Source organism: Eulemur rufifrons, chromosome 27 (assembly GCF_041146395.1).
Source record: "Eulemur rufifrons isolate Redbay chromosome 27, OSU_ERuf_1, whole genome shotgun sequence".
Taxonomy (NCBI): domain Eukaryota; kingdom Metazoa; phylum Chordata; class Mammalia; order Primates; family Lemuridae; genus Eulemur; species Eulemur rufifrons.
In genome coordinates, this window is record NC_091009.1 from 9,036,258 (window position 1) to 9,045,096 (window position 8,839).

At 34.4% G+C, this 8,839-nt stretch overlaps 1 non-coding gene across 1 annotated transcript; it reads right to left on the minus strand.

The window, feature by feature from the left end:
• Positions 1-8,287: 8,287 nt before the first annotated feature.
• LOC138375893 (small nucleolar RNA SNORA7) lies at positions 8,288-8,426 on the minus strand. Its single transcript, XR_011231595.1, has one exon. It is a non-coding gene; the product is annotated as a small nucleolar RNA SNORA7 (small nucleolar RNA).
• Between the last annotated feature and the right edge of the window lie 413 nt (positions 8,427-8,839).

Sequence of the window (8,839 nt, forward strand, 5' to 3'; positions counted from 1 at the left end):
CAGCCTGATTTAAATCGTTTCCCTGGTAGGTTATTTATGCACACAAAATTCTTGTGAGAAGCTTCTCTGCATTGTTTAAAGAAAGTCAGAATTAAATCCATGCTTTAAACCTAAAAATAAAATATTAAGCAAGGAAACTATACTTTAAAATCAAATGGATTTCCAAATTAGTACCGAGTGCAAATTGTGTCATACCAACAATGTGTTTCTAGAAAACAGCCTAGATATGTCCTGAGAAATAGCCATTTCATTTTGTCACCAACTTTAGGAGTATAGCATCTTTTACATTACAGCTCTCACTGAGACAGTTCAAAACTTCCTAAAATAGCCTTTCTTGAATGAGTAGATGATAGTCTTTAGCTCCTGGGCGCACTTTGTAGTTTTTGGAAACTATAAATAATTCAAGGAGTTCTTGATTTCTATAGGGAAAAATGACATTATAGTATTGAAGACACTACATCAAGACATATTTGATCTTTTGGGAAGATACTATTCAAGGAGGTAAAAATATCTCTAACAGAAACTACAATCACGTGTTGATGAATGATGGTAATATATTCTGAGAAATCTGTCATGAGGTGATTTTACCTTTGTGGGAACATGATAGAGTGTGCTCACACAAACCTGCAGCCTACTCTCCACCTAGGCCTGTTGCTCCTAGACCTCAAGCCTGTACAACATGCTACTGTACTGAAATGAATCCTCTAGGCAATTATAACAGAATGGTAATTATTTGTGTATCTAAACATATCTAAATGTAGAAAACAGACAGTAAAAATACAGTATAAAAGATTAAAACAGTCAGGCTCAGTGACTCATGCCTATAGTACTAGCACTCAGGGAGACTGAAGTGGGAGGATCGCTTGAGCTCAGGACTTCAAGACCAGCCTGAGCAAGAGTGAGATCCCATTTCCACTAAAATTAGAAAAAAATTAGCCAGGCATGGTAGCACAGGTCTGTAGCTGGAGCTTCTTGGGAGACTGAGGCAGGAGGATCATTTAAGTCCAGGAATTTGAGGTTGCAGTCAGCTATGATGATGCCACTGCACTCTAGCCCAGGCAACAGAGCAAGCTCTGTCTCAAAAAAAAAAAAAAAAAAAAAGAAAGAAAGAAAGAAAAAAAGAAAACAAAAGATTAAAACTGGTAAACTGGGACAACATACCATGAATGAAGCTTACAGGACTAGAAATTTCTCTGGTGAGTCAGTGAGGGAGTGTGAGTGAATGGGAAAGCCTAGGACATTGCTGTGCACTGCTGTGGACTTTATAAACACGGCACACTTAGGCTGAACTAAATTTATTTGTTTATTTTTCTTCTTCATTAACAAATTAATCTTACCTTACTGTAACTTTTTCTTTATAACTCTTTTAATTTTTTTAAATTTTTAAACTGCTTTGTTATAACACTTAGCTCAAAAGACAAACACATTTGTAAGCAGTACAAAAAATATTTTTTCTTTATATCATTATTCTAAAAGCTGTTTCTCTTTTTTCAATTTTTTTAAACTTTTTAAAATTTTTGTTAAGACCTAAAACACAAGCCCACATTTCAGCCTAGGCCTACACAGAGTCAGGATCATCAGCATCACTCTCTTCCCCCTCTACAGCTTGTCCCACTGGAAGGTCTTCAGGAACAATGACATACAGGGAGCTGTCATCTCCTGTGGCCACGGCAATGTCTTCTTCTGGAATGCCTCCTGAAGGACTTACCTGAGGTTGTTTCACACTTCACTTTTTTTTTTAATAAGTGGAAAGAGTGAACTCTAAAATAACAATAAAAGGAATGCATAAGTAGCAAATACATAAACCGGTAACATGAGGGTTTATTACTAATATCAAGTATTATGTACTGTGCATAAATACATGTGCTATACTTTTATACAACTGGCAACGCATTAGGTTTGTTTACACTAGCATCACCACAGGCATATGAGTAATTCATTCTACTACGATGTTATGATGGCTATGATATCACTAGCAATAGGAATATTTCAGCTCCATTATAATCTTATGGAATCACTGTGGTATATACATGAGGTTTATTGTTGACCAAAACATGGTTATGTGGTGCATGGCTGTATATGTTTTAATCTAAAAGTCTACCAACCTTTCAAAAATGATGAGCCCTACCATATCAGTTAATTAAATAATAATAATGACCTGAGATACTCGATAATTAGGTGCTCCATCATCTGGTACAGCAAAATGAATTTGACGGTATCACTCGAATTTGTTAACTAAGCACCTAAGCAGCAAATTTTATTCTGACAAATAAGGATAAACTTAACATAAGGGACATATTTAGATCTCTTGATCTCTAGATCACATTTTTTCTCTCTCTTTAATTACCTCTCCAGAGAGAATGAGAGAGAAAACAGGAATTTGTAGATAAGAATGTAATTAACAAACACTCCTTACCAGAATTGTAATATCCATCCTTCTGTCTGTTTGCCTATCATCTATCTGTCTGTTTAAAATCATGTTTTGCTGTCATCTATAGTTAATTTTTAGATGACTTTACCAGCCAATGGTTCCACTAAAAGTATATACAGTACTGTTTTGGTTCATGATCATTGTGTCCTTAATCCTTATTTCTCAATGATGATATATAGTGAATGATGAAAGAGACATATTTGACTTTATACAGAATTGTATTCTTTAGTGTGTTTGCCAACATTGAATTTTGTTAATCAAATCATATGCTGAGTGCAGTAAGTCAGTTCTTGAAAAATCTTTGCTATGGTCTGAATGTTTGTGTCACCCCAAATTAATATGTTGAAATCCTCACCTCCGCAGTGACAATATTAGGAGGTAAAGGCTTTTGGAGGTGATTAGATCATGAGGGTGGAGCCCTCATAAATGAGATTAGCTCCCTTATTAAGAGGCTTAGAGGAGCTTCTGTCCTTCTGGTATGTGAGGACACAGAGAGAAATCACTGTCTCTGAGAAAGTGGACCCTCACCAAACACATCTGTTGGCACCTTGGTCTTGGACTTTCTAACCTCCAGAACTCTGAGAGATAAATGTATTTTGTTTATAAGCCACCTGGCTTATAGTATTTTGTTATAGCAGCCCAAATGGCCTAAGTTGATCTCTATGTGAAATTTTATAGTAAGAAGAAAAAGGTTTAATATTTCTGATCAACCCATGATTCCATAAAATTAGAATATGAAAATCTTCTTTTTTAATGGAGTGGGTTATTAAATTAATAAAGTGTAAATTGAGCTTCTACTACTAAAACATCACATTGGACAATTGAAGGAAACAATAAATATAAGAATAATATGTGGATATATCCTCAAGTATATAATCTAACAATGAAGATAAAAGCATACACAAATATTAGCAAAAATCAGTATTAAAGTTATTTTTTATTCAGACCCTTTATTTTATTTTATTTTTAGAGACAGGCTGTTGCTCTGTCACCCAGGCTGGAGTGCAGTAGTGTCATCAGGGTTCATTGGAGCCTGGAATTCCTGGGCTCAAGCCATCCTCCTGCCTCAGTCTCCTGAGTCACTGAGACTATAGGCATGCACCACCATGCTTGGCTAATTTTTGTAGAGATGGGATCTCACTATGTTGCCCAAGCTGGCCTTGAACTCCTGGCCTCAAGCGAGCCTCTCATCTTGGCCTCCCAAAGTGCCGGGATTACAGATGTGAGCCATTCTGCCCGACCTAGTCAGACCCTTTCGATAGTCATCTCAACTCCAATTCTTTCTCCACAATTCTGGTCTCACATTTTGTTACTACTACAGACAAAACTGCCTATAGTCCAAGACAACATCTACTATTTAGCATGGTGCACACAGCCTTTTGCACAGTGGACTTAATTGTATACAAACTGCATTGTTTTTTGAGACAAGACCTCACTCTATCATCCAGGCTGGAGTGCAGTGATGTCATCGGAGTTCCCCGCAACCTCAAACTCCTGGGTTCAAGGGACCCTCCTGCCTCAGCCTCCCAAAGTGCTGGGATTAGAGGTGTGAACCACTGTGCCTGGCCCTAATGTAAAGATACATTAAAGTCTGTTTTCACTTTCAAAGAGACAAACTAAAGCAGTTTTAATTCTTGTAAAATATTAAGACTTTGAAAGTGTCTTTGACTTTGAGTCATCTATCATTCTTACTGCCCTTGGATTGATCTTCTTACAGGATGACAGTTCCCTGACTCCTCCAGGCAAATCTAGGGACTCCTTCTTTGTGGTCTTCCTGCCTCTCTTACATAACTCCCACTTTATAACATTACAGGGTCATTTGCATCTCTAGTCTGTAAACTGGAAGTTTCTTTCTGGCAAAGACTGTGTCTAATTTGTGCACTGCTCTTTATATTAACCACACATCTCATACATAGTACAAGTTTAATAAATACTTATTGAATGAATTGCTGCAAAAATCATTTTGGTTTAGTATAATGCCAATTAAAAGAGTAAATTACAGATTATATTTCGGTAGTGCACTGCAATATGACCTACAGAAGGCAAGGTTAGAAATGCAGAGAGCTGATACTGTGAAAAGGTAAATTTCTAAAAAGATTCTGCAGGAGCATTATCTTAGTGATCCTGTCATTATACCATCCCTGATGCTCAAGATGATTTAGCACAAGAGAGGACCTGTTTCTCACAAGGGTTCTCATTTTATGCAAGCTCAGAATACTGATTTAAAAAATTTTCAAATCAATTTATTTCTTTGTTCTGAGAAGTATAATTATTTCAACAAACCAGAAAACGAAGCAGTATGATTGACATATTATTTTAAAGTCAGAAACTGTAGGAAGTCAAATAATAAGGAAAAGTTGGCTTGATGAGTGCAGGATCATTACAATATTTAAATGTTCAATTGCATCAAGCTAATCTATGCTATGCTCATCTCCATAACAGAGTTATGAATGCAAATGGTACTGCAATAGCCAGCCATTGGCTGAGACGCTCTCTGACTTGGCATGTGCTTGGATGGTCAATATGTACATTTGTTCTGTAGGCGTTCACGTCTGACCAACCTTTCTTCTGATTCTCTAGTATCTCTTTAGTTAATGAAAACTAATCAGATTTTAATTAAGTATCATCCACCAGAGAAGTTTGCTAATATCGATATAATGTGCTCCACTTTTTCTCCCAAGGCGTAGACAAGCCTGGTAGTATAAAATCTGCCTCAGTTTTGTGTCTTATCTGCTACCAAACATCATTTTTAATTTCTTAAAGCAAGAGGCATTTATAAAAATTAATGTAAAACACAAGAAAAGTAGCAAATAATGTATATGGATATGCTAAATGCACACACTTAAAATATCACAGTATCTTCAATGTTTTTTCTTCTATGTAAATACTGACAGCTCATAGACAATGGGACAGAATAGGGAGCCCAAAAATAAGCTCATGCATGTTATGGTCAACCAATCTCTGATAAGGGTGCCAAAACCACACAATGGGGAAAAGATAGTCTCTTCAACAAATGGTATTGGAAAAACTAGATATATACATGTAAAAATAAATAAATAAATAAACTGGACTCCTACCTTACACAAAATTAACTCAAAAAACTCAAATTAACTAAAGACATAAATATTAATATAAAACTTGAAGCTGAAAAACTTCTAGAGGAAAAGTTTCTTGTCATTGACCTGAGCAATGATTTCTTGGATATGTCACCAAAACACAGTCAACAAAAGCAAAAATAATCAACTGGGACTACAACAAACTAAGAAGATTCTGCACAGCAAGGGAAATAATCAACAAAATGAAAATGTAACCAGTAAAATGGAAGAAAATATTTGGAAACTACATATCTAGTATGCTATTAATTTTCAATATAATAAGTCACTCCTACAACTCAATAGCAAACACAACAAACAACAACAAACCTAATAACCAAATTAAAAATGGCTAAAGAACTCGAAAAGACATTTCTGCAAGGAAGATATACAAATGGCCAACAGGTATATCAAAAGATGCTCCATCATTAATTATCAGGGAAATGCAAAGCTAAATGACAATGAGGTATCACCACCCTCATGTTAGGATAGCTATTATCAAAACAACAAAAGGTCAATGTTGGTGAGTACGCAGAGAAATCAGAACCCTTGCACACTCTTAATGGGAGTGTAAAATGGTGTAGCCAGTGTGAAAAACACTACAGAGCTTCTTCAAAAAATTAAAAATGAACTACCATATGATCCAGCAATCCCTGTTCCAGGTATATATCCAAAATAATTGTTACCAGAATCTTGATGTCCTACCTGCACTCCCATGTCCTTTGAAGCATTATTCACGATAGCCAAGATGTGGAAACAACTCAAGTGTCCATCAACAGATGAATAAATCAAAATGTAGAATACACATTCTGTGAGAATGCATAATGGAATATTATGAGCCTGAAAGATGTTATGCTAAGTGAAACAAGTCTGTCACAGAAGTACAAGTAGTGCATGATTTCACTTTATATGGACTATCTAAAATAATCAAACTAGTAGTAGAGAGAATACAATAGTGATTTCCAGTTGCTAGGAGATGGGAGAAATGGCAAGTTGTTGTTCAATGGCTATAAAGTCTTAGTTACACTAAATAAATTAGTTCTAGAGAACTGTTGTACAATATACTACTGACAGTTAAAAATATAGTATTGTGCACATCAAAATTGTAAACAAGGTAAATATCATACTAAGTATTCTTAATACACATAAGCACAGACATACATAAAAAAAAAAAGAAAAGAAAGGAAAAAAAGAAACAGTAATACAAGGGAAATATGGAAGATGTTGGATATGTCTGTTTCCATGATTGTAGTAATGGTATCACAGGTGTTGACATATGCCAAAACTCATCTTTAGTACACATTAAAGTGTACATTTCTTTGTATATCAATTATATCCCAATACGGCTGTTAAAAATAGCAAGTATACATATGCTTAACTTACATTATTTTGGATTATCAGTACACATGGGTGCCATTCTGGAAATTTTCTTTTCTTCGTGCTTTCCTAACTTCATAAATGACCTCGCACCCTGTTATGTAAGTGATTTGGCAAACCAAGACAGAGCATAGCTCTATGTGCTACATGAAGTGTGTACAGAAAGAGAAACGATAAACAGAGATTTAATGGGGACTGCAGAATATGTGGGAGGGAAGACTTCTGATTCTTTAAAAGCACTGTGGCTTTAAAAATACTTAGTGTGTTCAACTTATATACATAATTTTATATTAATTTTTATGAAATTTAAAAAATAAATCTCATTTATTATTGACATTAAAATTCATATTTTAAATCTTTCTGTTTGAAATAGTAGTCTATTCTATGTTTCCTAAATAATTCATTTGTGCACTATTAAATAGTAAGCACGTGTATGCCATTTTTTTCTATCAGCAATTACCTTTCCTGCAATTCAATTCATAAGCTGTTCAGGGCATATTTTCATGTCTCTACCTTTCTATTACTGCTCCTCAATTTCTTGTGTAAAAATTTTGACTTATATTATGAAAAACTAGGTGATAGAGAGGTGCTTCAGTGTAACAAATTGGTATCTAAGGCAGATCTAGAATAAAAGGCAATGAATGAGCTCCACCTTCGCATTCGGAAAAATCCTGATGTGATCCAGGAGGCACAAAGTTAAACTCTTTTTTAAGCAGCTACACCATGAAGTTTTTCTGTTGGCTTTGTTTCATCTGTGATGTGAAAAAAATATAATAATATTTAGGAAAATAATCTCTGTAATATTATCAATATTATCATGGAAATTCCAGGTTCATAGTATGGTACAACTGAATATTTGAAAAAGTAAGTAAAAATATATAGTAAGTCACAAACATGATTAACACCTAATGTACAACAGGATTGCTATTTGGTCGCATACTGCTTATTTTTTTTTTTTGTTCATGTTTCCAACATTTCACATATAAGATTTCAAAGGATTATCAACAGATTGATTCCCTGTGAATTATTTTTAATGGCTATCTTTTTAAAAAAATAAATTCACCTAAGGTCTTAATTATTATCACAATCATTTATAGTTAAATGATTATTTTTAGCAATTCTAATTGTTCCTTTTGAACTAATAAAAATATACGCATCATATATTTTCAATTTTATTTTATTTTGGTAAGAACACAACATGAGATCCACTCTGTTAGCAAAATTTTAAGTGTACAGTAAAATATTGTTGATGATAGGTACAATTTTATACAGTACATCTTTAGAACTTATATTCCTTGCTTAACTGAAATTTTATATCTTTGAATAGTACTTCCCCATTTCCCACAACCTACAACCCACAGAAACCACCATTTCACTTTTTTTTTTACGCTGTTGCAGAATGTCTTCCAATTGCCAGCTACTGCGTAAACTGGGAATGGAATGTGAATCTCTGCCAGGAGTGCTTTCCCTCCCATTTCCAAAGCTGGCAGAATACTAGCCACTTTCCAACATGATCCCAGGAGGTCTCATTTTTTGATTCAATGAAAAAAATGACTATTTTGACGATTTTTGCTTCCTCATCTAAGTGGAATCATATACTATTTGTCTCTCTGTGACTGTTTTATTTTATGTAGCATAATGTTCTCAAAGTTCAACCATATTGTCACATATTAAAAAAAAATTCCTTCTTTTTTAAGGCTAAATAGTATTGTGCTGCATATATACATACCATATTTTCTTTATCCATTTATCTGTTGCTGAACATTTAGTTGTTTCCACATATTGGCTGTTTTGAATAGCACTGCAACAAACATGGGAGTGCTATTTCTTTAAGACTCTGAATTCAGTTCTTATGTATAAATACTCAAAAGAAGGATTTCTGGATCATTTTTAATTATTTGAAAATCATTTATATTGTTTTCCATAGTGGCTGCAACAT